Below are 18,513 nucleotides of genomic sequence, written 5' to 3' on the forward strand. Positions count from 1 at the left end.
TCTCTCTCTATCTGTGTCTATCATGAATAAATAAATAAGCCTTTTAAAAAAAACTTGCAGATTCATGGGCACCTGGGTGGCTCAGTCAGTTGAGCACCTGACTCTTGTTTTCAGCTCAGGTCATAACCTCAGGATCCACATTCAGCAGGGAGTCTGCTTGAGATTCTTTCTCTCTCCTTGCTCCTCCCTCCCACACTCTCTTTCAAGTAAATAAATAAATCTTAAAAAAAAAAAAAAAAAAAGAAACTTGCAGATTCAACTCTTTTGGGTAGTATTGTCAGCCTCATACCATTTTTAAAAAAAGATTTTATTTATTTATTTGAGAGAGAGAGAACACAAGCTGAGGGGGCAGAGGGAGAAGGAGGAGGGGCTCCCTGCTGAGAAGGGAGCCCAACATGGGGCTCAGTCCCAGGATTCCAGGATCATGACCTGAGCCAAAAGCAGACACTTAACCCACTGAGCCATCCAGGTGCCCTTAGCCTCATATCAATCCCTTTAGGAGACACATATTGTCTGGTTGTCCCAGTTTAAGAGATACTTAAATTGATAAGTGGGTTCAGCTAATTCATCTCAGAGGGTTTAGCAGGAAGCTGTGATGCATAAAAGCCACATCCCATGTGGCATTACTAACACTGTTCTATAACTTCAGAGAGCAGCTACTAAGTTCATAGTGAATGTTTTGTAGGGTAAAATAATTTTAAACAGGTTTTAAACTGTTAGCTGTTTCATGTCTTGGAACATACTCCAAGCTATTTTGTAAGGAAAACTAGTTCCACTCACAGCTTGAATCATAACTTAATGCATCGTTAAAATGGGAACCAGATCCATCCCCCATGAAGTTTCATTAAACGTCGTACTCAACAAATAGTGATGATTGCAATGTGCAGACAATGGAATAGGTACCAAGGATACAAGGGTAAGCTAATCAGTCATCGTGCTCAAAGAACTTAGTCTTGTAGGGATCTTACTAGTGATACAATTGTAGATACATTGGTAGTGGTACCTAATTTGCAGGGAGGATGTCATTAGGAAATTCTTCTTAAAGGAAGTGATATCTAAATTGAAACCTACATGGTTCTTTTTTTTTTTTAAGATTTTATTTATTTATTCATGAAAGGCACAAAGAGAGAAGCAGAGACACAGGCAGTTGGAGAAGTAGGTTTTCTGTGAGGAACCTGGTGCGGGATTCAATCCCAGGACCCTGGGATCATGACCTGAGGCAAGGTGCTCAACCACTGAGCCACCCAGGTGCCCCTACACGGTTGTTTCTTAAAGCAAAGCTTTCCTTTTCTTGAAACTATTATGTTTTTTTGTTAAAGAAAATATGAATCACGTGATTGTTGACTCTTTCTGATTTGACCCCTAATAATTTCAATTTTGCAACTTAACTCTAATTATGTAGGACTTGATAGTTTGCACATCTTTATTCCACATGTCTACTGGTCTTTTTATTCTTTTCCTGATTTTTAAGTGTCTATATGTTATTTTTCTGTTCCAAATTATACATGTTTTTGAAACTACCTCAGATCACAGTCTCTTACATATATTTAAAAATAGGAACAGAAAAAAAAAATCCCATATTGAGTTGGACCAGAGATGACTCAAACTTCATCAGAAATGGTCTTAAAGAGCTTTTCCACGCTACCCAATGCATTATTCTACATTCCCATAATTTATTTTTTAAATATTTTATTTATTTATTTATTTTTAAAATTTTATTTATTTATTCATGAGAGACACACACAGAGAGAGAGAGGCAGAGATACAGGCAGATGGAGAAGCAGGCTCCATGCAAGGAGCCTGATGTGGGACTTGATCCCGGGTCTCCAGGATCACACCCTGGGCTGCAGGTGGCGCTAAACCGCTGCACCACCGGGGCCGCCCCATTTTATTTATTTATTAATGAGAGACACACAGAGAGAGGCAGAGACATAGGCAAAGGGAGAAGAAGGCTCCCCATTGGGAAGCCTGATGTGGGACTCCATCCCAGGACCCAGGATCACACCCCGAGCCAAAGGCAGACGCTCACCACTAGCCACTCAGGTGTCCCTCTCATCATACCTTAAAGGGAAACTTTCAAAATGTCCAGAGCTCTTGATGTCCTACAAACAAAGGAGGAGGATGGTCTCAAATTCCTTGCAGCAGGAACTCATTAGGTGGCACCAACCTTGACTTCCAAATGGGACAGTACATCTACAAAAGGAAAAGTGATAGCACTTACATCATAAATCTGAAGAGAACCTGGAAAGAAGCTTCTGCTGGCAGCAAACACCATTGTTGGCATTAAAAACCTGGCTCATGTCATTGTCTTATTATACAGGAATCCTTATTATACAGGAATTGAGCTGTGCTGAAGTTTGTGCTGCTACTGCCGGCACTCCTACTGCTGGTCACTTCACTACTAGAACCTTCACTAAACAGATCCAAGCAGCCTTCCGGAAACTCAGATTTTTGGTGGTTACTGATCTCATGGCTGACCACCAGCCTCTCCCAGAGGCATCTTACATCAACCTGCCTGTCATTGCTCTGTGTGACAGACTCTCCTCTGCACTATGTGGACCTCGCTATCCCTTGCAAAAACAAGGGAGCTCACTCAGTAGGTCTGATGTGGTGGATGCTGGCCCGGGAAGTCCTGTGCATGCGTGGCACCATTTCCCACAAGACCCGTGGGAAGTCATGCCTGATGTCTACTTCTATAGAGATCCTGAAGAGATTGAAAAGGGAGAGCAGGCCACTGCTGAAAACTCTGTGACCAAGGAGGACTTTTGGGGTGAATGGACAGTTCCAGTTCCTGAGTTCACTGCTATTCAGCCCCAAGTCGCAGATTGGTCTGAAGGTGTGCAGGTGCCCTCTTGGCCTACTCAGCGGTTCCCTACTGGAGACTGGAGTGCTCAGCCTACCAGGGAAGACTGGTCTGCAGCCCCCACCGCTCAGGCCACTGAATGGGTAGGAACAACCATGAGTGATCTTCTCTTTCACAAAATGGAAATAAGGTTGATGGAAAATATAGTTTCTAAAAAAAAAAAAAAATTGGTCTTAAGGAGGGTATAACTTACATCTCTGCTACCACCCATTAGTCTCTGAGGGAGAGTGATATAGGGGAGAGTGAAGCAGAGTCAGAGATATGCTTAAATCCCAGATCTGACAACATTAGTGTCAATCTTAGTGTGAAATCCTATGGCATTTTCAGGGACTCCAAGATATTTTCCTGAATTATTAGCAATACCTTTTTATCATAGGCTTAGTTTGAACTTAAAAATAATTATATTGATTAAGATATCTTTGGGTCCAGGATGACTTATAGTTTGTATTATTTCCTGAGACTGCCATAACAAATTTTCACAAACTGAATGGCTTAAAACAACAAATACTAATTTTCTCATGGTTCTGGAGGTCAAAAGCCCAAAATCAAGGTGTCACAAGTGTCATTCTCCCTTTAAAGGCTCTAGAAGAGAATCCTTCTTTACCTCTTTGAGCTTCTGGTGGCTCCAGGTGTTCCTTGGGTTGTCACTGTATAATTCCAGCCTGTCTCCGTGTTCACATTGCCTTCTCCAGGGTTCCATTTTCTCCTCTTCTCTGTGCATCGCTCGTGTTTGTGTGTGTGTGTGTGTGTGTGTGTGTGTGTGTGTTTTAAGATTTATTTATTTATTGGGGCACCTGGGTTGCTCAGTTGGCCAAGCATCTGATTTTGGCTCAGGTCATGATCTTGGGGTTCTGTGATTAAGCCTCACATCAGGCTCCCTGCTCAGTGGCAAGTCTGCTTCTCCCTCTCTTTGCCCTTCCCTCTACCAGTGTGCCCGTTCTCAAAGAAATAAAATCTTAAAAAAAAAAAAAAGATTTATTTATTTACTTTGGAGAGAGAGCATGTGAGCATGAGAGAAGCAGACGCACTTGAGCATGGAGCTGGATGCAGGGCTTGATTCCACAAACCTGAGATCACAATCCTTAATTTAATTATATTTGCAAAAACCAGCAAACAAGGTTACATTCATAGGTTCTAGAGGTTAGGACATAGACATACCTTTTCGGGGTCACCATTCAACCACCCAGTGGATTAAACAATAAGGCCATTTCAATTATCTTATATAAAAGGAGATCTGTATGTGATAGGCAATTTAGGATTGGTGAGGCTCAATGATCTTATTAAAGACCCAGACTCCTTGTCTCTCCCCCTCCACAATTCTCAGCATGTTATTTTTTGTTCTCAAGCCTGCTGCCTCACGATTACAGGACAGTTACACCAATTGTACAGAACAGTACATATAGCAGGAAGGGAGATAAGAAGAGAAAGTAACGAGACCTTTCCCTGATGCCTCTGCAGCTTCCCTCTATGCCCTATTATACTCAGCTGAAATGTATTATTGGCAAAGGGGAATGGGGATGCCATGATTGTCTTGGATCTGTTAAGATACCATCCCCTGGGGTACACTGCTACATTGAAACTTGAATTTTAATAATAATAATAAGAGGAGATAGCTATTGAGTAAGCAACATTTGCTACAATTTCTAAATATGTTCCCTGAAGATTCTAATAAAGAAAAAAACCTCACCAGTCCTTTTATCTACTAATTTCTATAAATTCCCTCAACCTTATAACATCTACTATATATTGGGTACACTGCGATAGAAGCAGGAGTCTCAAGATCATCAAGGAGCTCTTGGTTGAGTTGAATAAGAGGTAAAAACACCAATAATTCCAGGATGCCATGACCAATGCTATATTAGAGATATGTACATGATACAGTGGGGGAACAGAATAGATTGGAGCATCCAGAACCCTTGAGTTTTTGAGAAGCAATTAAACAGAAAAGATGGAGGTGGCTAATGAATGGCATTCTAGAGAGAGAAAAGAGCATGTAGAGAGAAAGAGATGATTGGAGCACACTGCTACACCTTTGTGGAACTACAGATTTTTTAATATAGCTGGAGTTGAGAACTGTGTAACAGGAAGGCAATTCAAGCTAGTAAGATGGGTGGGAGCTAGATGAAGATGATGCTAAAATAAGAAGATACACTTGATCCCAAAATCTATGGGGAGTTATTGAAGGATTTCAATCATAGGAATGATGAAATTAGACTTTTAGGATTACTCTGACAATAGATGGATGCATCTGATTACATTACCAGATAGATGGTGGTGGCCTTCCTAAAAAAGGCAAGTACAAGTGGAGGAATGACAACTGGGGAAAAGATAGTTGAGGTGTGTGTTTTGAAGTTTAAAATACCTGGCCCAGATGGATCCTTCTCTCTTTCTCTCACTCTAGATCTTGCTCCCTTTTTCTTGCCTTCTAATTTACATGCAATCTCTCATGCATTGTGGACTTATAGGCCTCTATTTTTGGTTTTAATTTCTTTGTTTTAAAAAAGATGCTCTTGGATTAAAAAGGAATACATCAATATGTTTCAGTGGCTGTCTTTGTGGTGAGATTGTGACTTTAAGAAAATACTTATCAGTATTTCCCAAAGTGAGCATTTTACACACATTTAAAACCCAAAAAACTTTTAATTCTAACTGCCTGAGATGTTTTCATTCAAAGGCAGTATTTTTTTCTCTGAGACATGGTATCTTCTTGAGTAATTTTAGGTAAATGATAAGTTTCTTATTGTCAACTAAGTTTTAAAATTTGCCATTCGAGCATTTTGGTCATACTTCCAATTTCTTATCAACACACTTAGCACAATCTTGCAATCATTTGCTTATCAGTCTTTTCCCATGGATTATAAATACCTCCTAGGAATAAAATCTGGCCTTGTTCATCTTGGTAGATCAAGACCTAAATATCCAGTGGATAGATATTTAATAAATATTTGCTGAATTGGAATATATAATATGCATCTTTGTGTTCCTAATGCCAAGGGCAGTGGCAAAGCCCAATAAATGTTAGGGTGGAGCTATATTTCAACTTTTGGGCAGTACTCTACCAAAGTCATACTGTCATTAGGTGGCAAAAATAAAATCCCATTTTCTCAAACAGTATCTTCTTGTTACATAATATTACTATGTGTGTATTAATACATTGCTACGTACATATTTATGTGTATACATACATAATTTTTCCCTGTCTAAAAGGTTTAAAGATCCTTTTAACTCTGTACCTTTGAAAGACTACCAAATTAGGAAGCTTTCTAATTTTCCAGTAAGAAAATTAAGGCTGAAAGTTACCTGAGATTACTAGTACTCCAGTTTTAGATGCTGGTACAAAAAAAGCTCTTATTTATTGTACCAATTATTTGAAAGTGTTAAGACAGAAACTCTTCTATCCTAAAATTCTAGTCTGGGCACAACTATAGCAAGAGCTATAATTACTATATTCTTTTTGTAAGCTATGTTTATAATGCCATGTTCCAGATATTGTGATGTGTTCAGCATCATCCCCACAATTTTATTGTATTGCAACTTAGAAATTTCCTTGGACTCCCTAGCCAGCAGGACTCTTATTCAGCATTCAGTCGACAGTGGGCATGTGCAAGAGATTGGAAAGCTAAAGGAAGAGAGAAACAATCTTCTAGCTTAGACAGTGGTGACACTAGCCAAGTTGCATCCTCTTGCCATAGCAGTCGGCTCCTGTGGCCTCTGGGAAGCAGGTAAACATGGGCTCCTAGTAGTTTGTATCAGCAGCATGGGAGCAGAGGAGCACAATTGCTTTAATTCATAGGGTCTTGCATGAGTTGAATTCTGCAAACAACTGTAGGCTCCAGGGGAAGAAGCAGCTTCTTATAGTTCTTCATCACTGAGCAACAGGACCATCTTTAGCATCTCCAGCCTTTCCAACAATTTTGCTGTCTAATTTCCTGTATTAAATCCCTCCTCGCTTAAAATACCTCAAGTAGCTCCCATTTTCCTTTTTTTTTCTAAAGTTTTTATTTAAATTCAATTTAGTTCACATATAGTGTATTATTAGTTTCAGAGGTAGAATTTAGTGGTTCATCGGTTGCATACAACACCTTGTGCTCATTACATCCAGTGCCCTCCTTGATGCCAATCACTCAATTATCCCATCTCCACCCACCTCCCCTCCAGCAACCCTGTTTCTTTTCTAAAATTAAGAGTCTTTCATGGTTTGCCCCCTCTCTGTTTTTATCCTATGTTTTTCCTTCCCTTCCCCTATGTTTATCTGTTTTAAGTTCCACAGATAAGTTAAATCATATGGTATTTATATTCTTATTTAGCTTAGCATAATGGCCTCTAGTTCCATCCATGTCATTACAAGTGGCAAGGTTTCATTCTTTTGATGGCTACGTAATATTCCATTGTATATAAATACCACATCTTCCTTAGCCATTCATCCATTGATGGACATCTGGGCTCTTTCCACAGTTTGGCTATTGTGGATATTGCTGCTATAAACTTTGGAGTGCATGTGCCCCTTTGAATCACAATGTTTGTATCCTTTGGATAAATACCTGGTAGTGTAATTGCTACATGGTAGGGTAGTTCTATTTTTAACTTTTTAAAAAAAGATTTTATTTATTCATGAGAGACACAAAAAGAGAGGGGCAGAGACATAGGCAGAGAGAGAAGCAGGCTCCGTGCAGGGAAGCCTGAGGTGGGACTTAATCCCGAGACTCCAGGATCACACCCTGAGCCAAAGGCAGACGCTCAACCACTAAGCCACCCAGGTGTCCCATTTTTAACTTTTTGAGGAACCTCCATACTGTTTTCCAGACTGGCTGCACCAGTTTGCATTGCTACCAACAGTGTGAGAGGGTTCCCCTTTCTTCATATCCTTGTCAACATCTGTTGTTTTGTGAGTTGTTCATTTTAGCCATTCTGACTAGTGTGAGGTGGTATTTCATTGTGGTTTTGATTTGATTTGTATTTCCCTGATACCAAGTGATGTTGAGCATTTTCTCATGTCTGTTGGCCATGTGTATGTCTTCTTTGGAGAAATGTCTGTTCATGTCTTCTGCCCATTTCTTGACTGGATTTTTTTGGGGGTGGGGTATTGAGTTTGATACATTCTTTATAGATTTTGGATACTAGCCCTTAATCTGATATGTCATTTGCGAATATCTACTCCTATTTTGTAGGTTGCCTTTTAGTTTTGTTGATTGTTACCTTTGCTGTGCAAACGCTTTTTATCCAGATAAAGTCCCAATGGTTCATTTTCACTTTTGTTTCCCTTGCTTCTGGAGACATGTCTAGCAAGAAGTTGCTGTGGCTGAGGTCAAAGAGGTTGCTGCCTGTGTTCTCTTCTAGGATTTTGATGGATTTTCTCCTATTTTCTGATTAATATGTGGTATAATATTTAACCTGGTGTTCCTAGAACCAGAGAATGTGCTATTCTGGGGAAATTATTTTTCTATGTAAGTTTTAAATTTTTAGGGTGAAAGTACCAATGCTCCTGAAAATTTTTATTAAATGATTCATACATGATCCTTTCTTCCTACACAGAATACCTAAAAGGCAATTTTTGTCCTTTTCCATTACTACCATCATTGAATATTCATTATCTCCCTCATTTTAGGCCCCACACGGAAGCACCAAGAACAGATGGTATAGAACACCTGAATTAATACTGACCACAGGCAGATACATATGTAAATTCAATTGCAAAAACCTTTACTGTGAGAGTTACTAGAGATATGGAGATGATACTGACATGATTACTGTCTCCTAGACACTCTCACAGAAAAATATGTAAGCAAACAAATTATAATAAGGAATGATAGATACAAAAACAGAAATATGAACCACAGGCACACACTATATGGAGGGAGGGGTTACTGACCGTGCATTGAGGGTATCAGGGAAGGCTCTAGATGTGGGCTGAAATGTAAGCTGGGTCTTGCAGTGTGAATGTTTCTCAGGAAAAGAAAAAAAGGCATTTCAGAGCAAAGAAGTATGTGCAAAGACAAGTATGGAAGATAGTCTCTAAATATAGCTCCCAACAATTCATCCTCTTCATATATACTTATACAGGTCTCCCTGTTATCCAAGTGTAGAGCATTCCCATGAAAACTTTTGTAAACTGAAATGGCATGAGGCAAAGAAGCAATTACTATCAATGTATATGAAGAAAAATTTTGAGCATTTCCAGACTGAAAAAATAGGTTTTTCTGACACCTTGAGACACATCTTGCTAACAGATGCACTAAATAAATCATAATAAAGCAGAGATGCTCACAGACTCAGTTTAAAGCTATGGCAGCTTGATGCTGAGAGGCTAAGTGTATTTCCCTGGGAAGGAGTTAGTGATGCTACTCTGCTGCTCAGCATGCACACTGCCTCTATAGGGCTCTCTGCCACACAAACACTGAATGCTATTTTCCCTTTTCACATAAAAGCAAAAAAGCCTCTTCAGATTTCTCTTGGTTAGTAAAAATAGGTACTAATGTAGGTCTTTCTTAAAAGTGAGTGGTGTAACTTGAACTTTTGTAAAGTGACAGATACCTGTATCTTCTCCTTTTGAATCAAGGTTGGCCTTGAAGTTGCTCTGACCACTACAATGTGGTGGAAGTAACACTCTAGGATTCTGAGCCCAGGGCCTAAGAGGACTGGCAGTTTCCATATTTTTCTCTTGAGAACACTCTTGAGACATTCCTTTGAATCCCACCACGCTCTAAGTTCAAGCCACATGGAGAATCAGGAGTTGCAACTGACCACTCCAGCTGAGATCCTACCTGACAGTGCCAACTACCAGCATGTGAGTGAGTTATCTTGGACACTTCATTCCAGTTGAGCCCCAAACAGTACGTGAAGCAGCACTCAGCTGAGTCCAGCCAATTCACAGAACTGTGATAAATAATATGATTGTTGTTTTAAGCTGCTGAACTTTAAGTGATTTCTTATGCAGTAATAGGGCTCCTGCATGAGTGAAAGTCAGCAGATGAGTGTAGGCTCTGGCGGAATTCTCATAGTTCCTCATCACTGGGCAATATGGTCTGCCTTTCCTTTTTGCTTTTCTAGTTCATCCAAGATTTTATTATCTAATTCCTTGTATTAATTACTCCTTGCTTGAAATACCTTGAGTGCCTTCCATTTTTCTGTTAATTATGTTGTATAACATTTTGTTATCTTGTATCCATAGGACCAGAGAATGTACTATACCTGGGGCGGGTGTTGGGAGTTTTTCGATACTTTCAACTTTTTTGGTACTGAAACAGCATTTCCTGACAGTTTTTTTTTTTTTCCTGCTTTGAGAGAGAGGGAGAGAGCAGAGAGACGGGCAGAGGGAGAGGGAGAGGGAGAGAATTTCAAGCAGACTCCCCAAGGAGCACGGAGCCTGATGTGGGGCTCCATTTCACAACCCTGAGATCATGAATGAGCCAAAATCAGGAGTCTGACACTTAACCAACTGAGCCACCTAGGTGCCCCTTCCTGACAGTTTTCTTAAATGAAATATTTACTGAGTACCTGGATATTGTATAACAGCTCTAGGAGCAAACGGTATGGAGTATCAGGTGAAACAAGGGCTGACTACAAGCAATATTTATAAATTTAACTGCAAAAAACTTTACTACATCAGTTGCTAAGGAAAGCGAAATAATGATGATATGGTCCCTGTTCTCTAGCAGCTCCCACTGTAATACAAATAATTTGTTTTATTGTTATTTTATTTTTATTTTTATTTTTTTAATACAAATCATTTATAAACAAATTATAGTATGATATCATAGATTTGAAAATAGAAATATGTATCACAGGTGTAGAAGGGTAGAGAAAAAGTAACTATGAATTGAGGCATTAGGAAAAACTTTACATAGGAACTAAAATTTAAGCTGGATCTTGTTGTGTAGTTAGACATTTGCCAGGTAAGAAAAGGTCAATCCAGACTAGAGAAAAAGCACATGCAAAAGGTAGTAAAGTGTAAAAGAGATGGTATTATTCAGACCATATTTCAGTGCAATTGAGAAAAGTGTAGAAAAGTTGAATCATGTTATGAAACATACCTTATGTAATGCATAGGAGTTCGGACATAATACTATGATCGCTGAGGAGCAGAGGAGTCTCATATTTGTATTTTAGAAAAATAACACTGTTAGCAATGTGAAGGAGGGATCCAAACAAGGAGGGACTGGCAGCAAGTCCAGTTAGGAAGCTACAGCAAAAAAAAAAAAAAAAAAAAAAAAAAAAAAAAAAAAAAAAAAAGAAGCTACAGCAAGATTCAGGTGAGAACATCAATAGGCTGTGAAGTGAGAATTTATAGCTGCCCAACCTCCAAAACAGCATGACTGGAATACTGTGAAATAATTCCTATGTAAGGTAGAGGCAGCACTTTTTCCAACGCTTATCCTCATATAGTAATAGCTGTTGATTTATCAGTGCCATTAAGAACACAATCCTTAATTTCAAAATTCTAAATAATGGGCCACTGTTACCAGATCTTATTTCCTATTTGTATGATAGTAATAGCTTTCATTGGGATATAAACAAATAGGGGCCTTGCAATTAAATATTTTAGTTTGGCCTTGGTTGAGAGCTTACTCCAAAGAATTCCAGAATTCTACAACATTTGGAGAAGATGAAATTCTAGAAACCTGATTCCAGGTATTTTCCTACAATCTTTGAAATACCTTGACCGGAAGAAAAGTCTTTTTTTTTTTTTAAATTAAGATTTTATTTATTTATTCGTGAGAGACACACAGAGAGAGAGGCAGAGACACAGGCAGAGAGGGAAGCAGGGTCCATGCAGGGAGCCCGATGTGGGACTCAATCCCAGGACTCCAGGATCATGCCCCGAGCCGAAGGGAGGCGCTCAACTGCTGAGCCACCCAGGTGTCCCCAGAAGAAAAGCCCTGCGTTTGGCTCATACTGGGCATGCAGCCTACTCAAAGAAAAAAAGCAAGCACCTGGATGGCTCAGTAGGTTAAACTTCTGACTCTTGATTTTGGCTCAGGTCAAGATCTCAGGGTCATGAGATTGAGCCCCCCTGCCCTGGGTCAGGCCCCAGGCTGGATATGGAACCTACTTAAGATTTCTCTCTCCGCCCCTCTCCCTGCTCACACACACACATGCACACTCTAAAAACAAAACAAAACAAAACAAACCCAAACCTATTCAATAAATCAACTTTCTGAAATAGCTTCTGTAACAATATTTCATACTCTGCATAACACAACAGTGGGCAGAAAAAGGGAGCCAAAAACATTACCAGACATTACCTCTGCTTCCTTACTGTGAGTTCTGTAATTATCTTGCAATAGCACACAATTTTGCTATCCTCAGGAAGGGTTATAATTTTTTAAATGACTTCAAATAAAGATATAAAGATTCATCCCAGTATTCATTCCCAAAGTACTTTTGAAGGGAAAGCAGAATGATCTAGTGGAAGAAACATAGTCCTCAGAACTACTTAAATTGGGGTTCAAATTCTGATGCTTCCACTTGCTATGTATTATTGTATTAATTTCTTTTAAATTTAGTCCCCTTATTTATAAAATGTTTATAGTAAAGACAAACCAAAATTTCACTACTTTTACATGTATGATTCAACTGCATATATAAACCTTAGGCTTATAAAACATACCCTTATCCAGTGTAATATACCAAATAAATGTTGCTGAAATAAATATCATTGTTGTCTCTTCTTAGCTCTACTACCACGTCCTACTACATGGATCCTGGAAGTTTATCAATGACATAAATATGATGTTAATAGTGTCTTTTATAGGCATGATAAAGGAAACAAACTTCTGAGAAGTACCTTGCATAACCAATTTTGAGCCTGCCACATTTTCCTTCAGTGCATAAGATGTTAAGCTGCCTTAACAGCAAGCATAGTTTCTTCTTCCATCCCCAGATACATCCTTTCTAATACTATCAACTTTCCCTCCACTCCCAATGCCCACTAAAAAATCTCTCAATCACACTAAAATTTTTTTCTGGAAAATCTCCTTCTAGCTTCACTACTAATTTCATGGCGGTGACAAATAAGTGTTATTCATAAGTATACAAAAGTAGGAAACATACTAGATAATATGAAACTGAAAGGAAATAGCTATGGACTATATTGTTTTCCACATCTACTACATTATGCGTAAGATATAAAGTTTCATAAATAAAGTAAAATTCTACATCTTATATATCTACTACTTTCGATGGTACACCTGTGTTACCAGTCTGCCACCCTGGACTATCAATACCTACTTCACAGAGGTGCTAAGAAAATGAAATAAACCGGCTAAAGTCTAGTACAAAAGTGTCCCTTTCATGTCATATATTTTTTAAGATTTTGTTTATTTATTCATGAGGGACAGAGAGAGGCAGAGACACAGGCAGAGGGAGAAGCAGGCTCCATGCAGGGAGCCCAATGTGGGACTCGATCTGGGGACCCCAGGACCAGGCCCTGGGCTGAAATCAGGCGCTAAACCGCTGAGCCACCCAGGGATCCCCACTTATGTCATATTTATCGTATATTATAAACTATATGTGTGCACTTGTACTATACTTCTTACTTCATTTCAACTTTCAACATATAGATCTGTACGTTCAAAAAGACATGATTGTACACCTATGTCCCTAGCAGCATTAATTACAATAGCCAAAAGGTAGAAGCTACCCATTCATCAATAGATCAATAGACAAAATGTGGCATGGCGTACAATGGAGTATTACTCAGCTGTAAAAAGGAATGAAGTTCTGATACATGTTACAACATGGATAAGCCTTGAAAGCATGATGCTAAGTGAAATAAGTCAGACAGAAAAGGGCAAATATTGTATGATACCACTTATATGAGGTACCTAGAATCATTGAATTAAATAGAAATAGAAAGCAGAACAGCGGTTACCAATAGCTGTAGGGAGAGAAGAATGGGGAATTATTATTTAATGGGTATAGTATTTCAGTGAGGGATAACGAAAATGTTCTGGAGATAGTGATGGTTGCACACCAATATCAATATACTTAATGTCACTGAACACTTAGAAATGGCTAAAATGGTAAATTTTGTATGTATATTTAACCATAATAAAAGCAATTTAAAAATACTTGTTAAAAAATAAACACTGTAAAAAGTACACACTATCTTAAGATAGATCAGATACACTGTCTGGGTATGGCTAGGACCTTGGGGTGAAAGGCGATGAGCAAGTAGATTTTTAAAAGACTGGACCAGCTTTCTAGGGGTGAAGGGATCAGAAAGGGATCAGGAGATGTGAAGTCAAGACCCACCTTTAAGGGCACCTGGGTGGCTCAGTGGTTGAGTGCCTAGAGCTCAGGCATGATCCCGGGGATCCGGGATCAAGTCCTGCATCAGGCTCCCTACAGGGAGACTGCTTCTCCCTCTGCCTGTGTCTCTGCCTCTTTCTCGCTCTGTGTCTCGTGAATAAATGAATAAAATCTTAAAAAAAAAAAATCTTTAAGAAAGCAAATAAACAACAAAAAAATAAACAAAAAAAATTTAAAAAAAAAAAGAAAGCAAATAAACACAATCCAAGTAAAGCCAGTGGAAGGCTATCTGGATTGGATAATTCTTCCTTGTGGTTATTTGGGTATGAAGAAGCATCTACATTTCCAAAAAAAGTTATAACAAAAACATTTTAATTCAAATAAAAATGTAAGTCATGTATTTTCCATAACTATACATTCTATTTATAAACTCAACATACCATTTGTGATTATTGAAAGTTTGCCGTTCTTCTGAGGAGCAATAATCTGAGTGCATAATACTACTCTGTCTATAATAAGAACAAATACTTTTGCTTTTATTTTCCTCCTGTATGTTATTAAATAACAACAGACCTGCTGTAGCTAAGTATAACTCATTTGGTATAACTTAGGTATTTTGAGAAATTCATTAACATTATCAGACCTTTAGGGTAGTTCATTATAATAGTACATATTAAAATAGTGCCCTTTTATAAGCCTTTGGAAAATTGACAATACATACTAAAACCAAGTATGTGCATTCCTCATGACCCAGCAATTCTACTCCTACGCATATATTCAACAGAAATGCATATATACAGTCACCAAAACACATGTATAAGAATGTTCTCTGCAGCATTATTCATAATAGCCAAGAACTCCTCAAACACCCATCAATGGTAGAATGGATAAATTTTGGATATAATAAAATTGGTTAAATTAATGAAATACTATTCAGCAGTAAGAATGAATGACTGCAAATACATACAATATGAGTCAATCTCACTCTGGCAGGCTGAATAATGGCCTCCAAAGATATGGAGGATCTAATCCCGGAAACCTGTGATCGTTAACTTATATGGCAAAAGAAGCTTTGCTGGTGTGATTACATTAAGGATCTTGAAAGAAGGAGATCATCCTGGGTTATCCAGGTGAGCTCTATATGCAGAGGCAGAAGATGATGTGACTATAGAAGAGAAGGCCATATGACTATGAAGCAGAGGCTTTAAATACCAAGTAAGGGGACACAAAAAATACAGGCAGCCACTGGAAGCTGAAAAAAGGCAAGGAGACAGGTGCTTCACTCACAGCCTTCACATTCAGGAACCAACCCTGCTGTTAGACTTGGGCCTAATAAAAAATAGTTTTCAATTTCTAATCTCTAGGACTGTAAGAGAAGGAGTTTGTGTTATTTTAAATCACTAACTTTGTGGTAATTTGTTACAGTGGCATCAGAAAACCAATACACTCACAAATATAATGATGATTGAATAAAAGAGTACACTTGAACGCTGAGTGAGGCGGCACTGGGGCAGCAGGCAGACTGGGCTGCAGTCCATATTGCTGGGCGCACTTCCGGGGCCCAGGAGTATGAGGCAGTGGGCCTTGGAGCCAAGTCTGTCTGCAGCACCTGTCACATACTTCCTGGCCCAGGGTTCAGACTCCAAGTATGACAGTGAGGCACCTGGAATGCTGGCAGCCCTCTCTTAGCCTCTGTCCAACTTGATTCCTGAGCAGGCTGAGCAGCAGCAAGGTTTGTCACAGCCTCTAAGCAAATTGAGCTGGATCCAGTCTCAAACCCAGACCCAACAGTGCAGTGCTGAGGTGGGGGAGGGGCAGCAGGAGAGCTGTCTGGAATCTGATTTCCAGCAGAACTTCAGGTATTAAATGACCCTGATAGGTGACTTTGCTTTTTGTAGTGCAAACCAGTTACTGCTTGCTTCTTTGCTGGAATACTTGAGCCATGTGCATGAATCCACTTCGTTCAAGAGTTGTTGAAATCTGACGACCTTTATCAAAATGGCACTGCTGTCTTCTTTCACTTGTAGTGAGAAGTTTAGCTCATTGAGACTACATCACAACAGAACTATTGCTTTATTTTTATTTTTATTTATTTTGGGGGTACTTGGGTAGCTCAGTTGGTTGAGTATTAGACTCTTGATTTCTGCCCAGGTTGTGTTCTAGGGCTCACTGGATGGAGCCCCATGGTGCTGGGCTTTGCACTCGGCAGGTAGTCTACTTCTTTCCTTCTCTCTGCCCCTCCTCGCATCTGTGTGCTCTTTCTCTCTAAAATAAAGAAGTCTTTAAAAAAAATATTTTAAAGTAATCTCTATATCCAACATGGGGCTTAGAACACAAACCCCAAGATTGAGAGTTGCACACTCTACAGACTAAGCCAGCCAGGCGCCCCAAGCTATTATTGTTCATCAGCTAATGAAGAGTTCCTCAGGATCCCTGTGAGGATAATTCTCATATCCAGAAGATCAGATCAAGGAATGTAGCTTTGAAGAACAAACTTCACATTACTTAAATGAATTACAACATCTTGCCACCCTAGGAAAACGTGGATATAAGAGTACACAAAATAGGAAAAATTAAGTGGTATTTTGCAATTAAAAAAATCCTGATTAAGGATGCAACTATACAGATTGTTTGAAGGTACTATAGTGAGTGAAGGTGTTGACAGGTCTTCAGCATCCTAATATTGTAAGGCCATCATACTGCTTGGATAGAACATGCTCATGTAGCCCAAATGCAAGATTGAATTTCTATTTAGTTGCCATCTCTGGAAGTGAGTTCCAACCAGGAGAATGAAAGAGATCAATATGATGTTGAAAATGACTAAAGTAACAGCTCATCCATTATCCTTACCAAGTTCACCTTAGAAAAAGAAAAATCCTTAGGAGAATGTGGCATTGAAAACCAGACTAATAAACCGATGAACTGTTATCACCAATTTAGTCACAAAAGATGCCAGTGAATTTGAGTCATTCATTTTACTCTAAGAAACTGGCTTGGGATCCCTGGGTGGCGCAGCGGTTTGGCGCCTGCCTTTGGCCCAGGGCGCGATCCTGGAGACCCAGGATCGAATCCCACGTCGGGCTCCCTGTATGGAGCCTGCTTCTCCCTCTGTCTGTGTCTCTGCCTCTCTCTCTCTCTCTCCCTGTTTCTCATTAATAAATAAAAAAAATCTTTAAAAAAAAAAAAAGAAAAGAAAATGGCTTGGCTGATTTGTCTTCCAGATTATTGAATATCAGCTACCACTTGGGCATGATTACACTTAAAATTTCACCTCCACTGAGGAATCTTCTTAAGAAAGCTTAAAACTTGTTGGGGCAGACATCACCTGATGTAGTGTCACTTGATGTTGCATATCCATATCCAGCTGTGGGAGCTCTCTCTGTGGGACTGGATAGCTGAGAGAAGCAAGCAGAAGTGTGGGGGCCAATCTGCACATCATTATGTTATGGCCAGTGTTGCAATAAAAATCTTTCAAGAATTGGAGGAAGGTGTATTTTATATTTATAAAATGGGAATAGTACACAGACATCTGAAGCCCAGAAATATTTTCCTCATGGCCCTGATCAGCAAGTCAAAATAGGAGACTTTGGCCTGGCCTGTGTAGACATCACACAGAACAGACTGGATCAGTACAACAAGGCAAGAGAACACCAACATATACTTCTAGAGTGGGTACTTGTCTATACCCTTAACCTAAAGAGTTACAAGGATCTGAGTGTGATGCCAACTCAGATATGTATAGCTTGGGTGTGATCGTACTAGAGCTCTTTCAGCTATTTGGAACAGAAATAGAGCAAGTACAAGTTTTAACAAGTTTAAGAACTAGTCAGATATTTGAATCCCTCAGTAAAAGGTCCCTCAGAAGCCAAGTGTATCTAGCACTTAACAAGAAAGAATGCAACTCAGAGACTGTCTGTTCTGTTCAGCTGCTATAAAAGTGACTCTTGCAAAATTCTGGAAATGTTAATCTCACCCTACAAGAAAAGGATAATGAAGAATTACAGAAACAGCTAAGCCTCCTTTCTTATGACACAAGGGTTAAAGATGACATGGAAGATGGGAATGTGCTTGTCTAGCCTTAATTAGGCTCTATAAATGTGAAAGTGGTCTTAAACTCTTTAAGCTAGTCAACTGGAATGTAAATTTTCAATCTTTATTAGGGTGTAAAGGGTATAATACTATTCTTTAGTAAGCCAGCATAAGACTTATTAAAGTGAAGTTGTAAAAGTTAAAAAAGAGTACATTATTTATGATTGCATTTACATAAAATAAAAGGCAAAACTAATCTATGGTTTCAGAAAACAGAATAGTTATTACTTCTGAGGAGGAAGAAGATAGTGTTAGTTCATACTGCTGTGTCTTGGTTTAAGGGCCAGTGATAGGAGTGTTTAATTCGTCAA

At 39.1% G+C, this 18,513-nt stretch overlaps 1 pseudogene; it reads left to right on the forward strand.

Moving 5' to 3' along the window:
* The window catches only part of LOC121487147, a 28,540-nt pseudogene extending 10,036 nt beyond the window's left edge, over positions 1–18,504 (forward strand).
* Positions 18,505–18,513: the final 9 nt, after the last annotated feature.

The sequence above is a fragment of the Vulpes lagopus genome, chromosome 3 (genome assembly GCF_018345385.1).
Source record: "Vulpes lagopus strain Blue_001 chromosome 3, ASM1834538v1, whole genome shotgun sequence".
NCBI lineage: Eukaryota > Metazoa > Chordata > Mammalia > Carnivora > Canidae > Vulpes > Vulpes lagopus.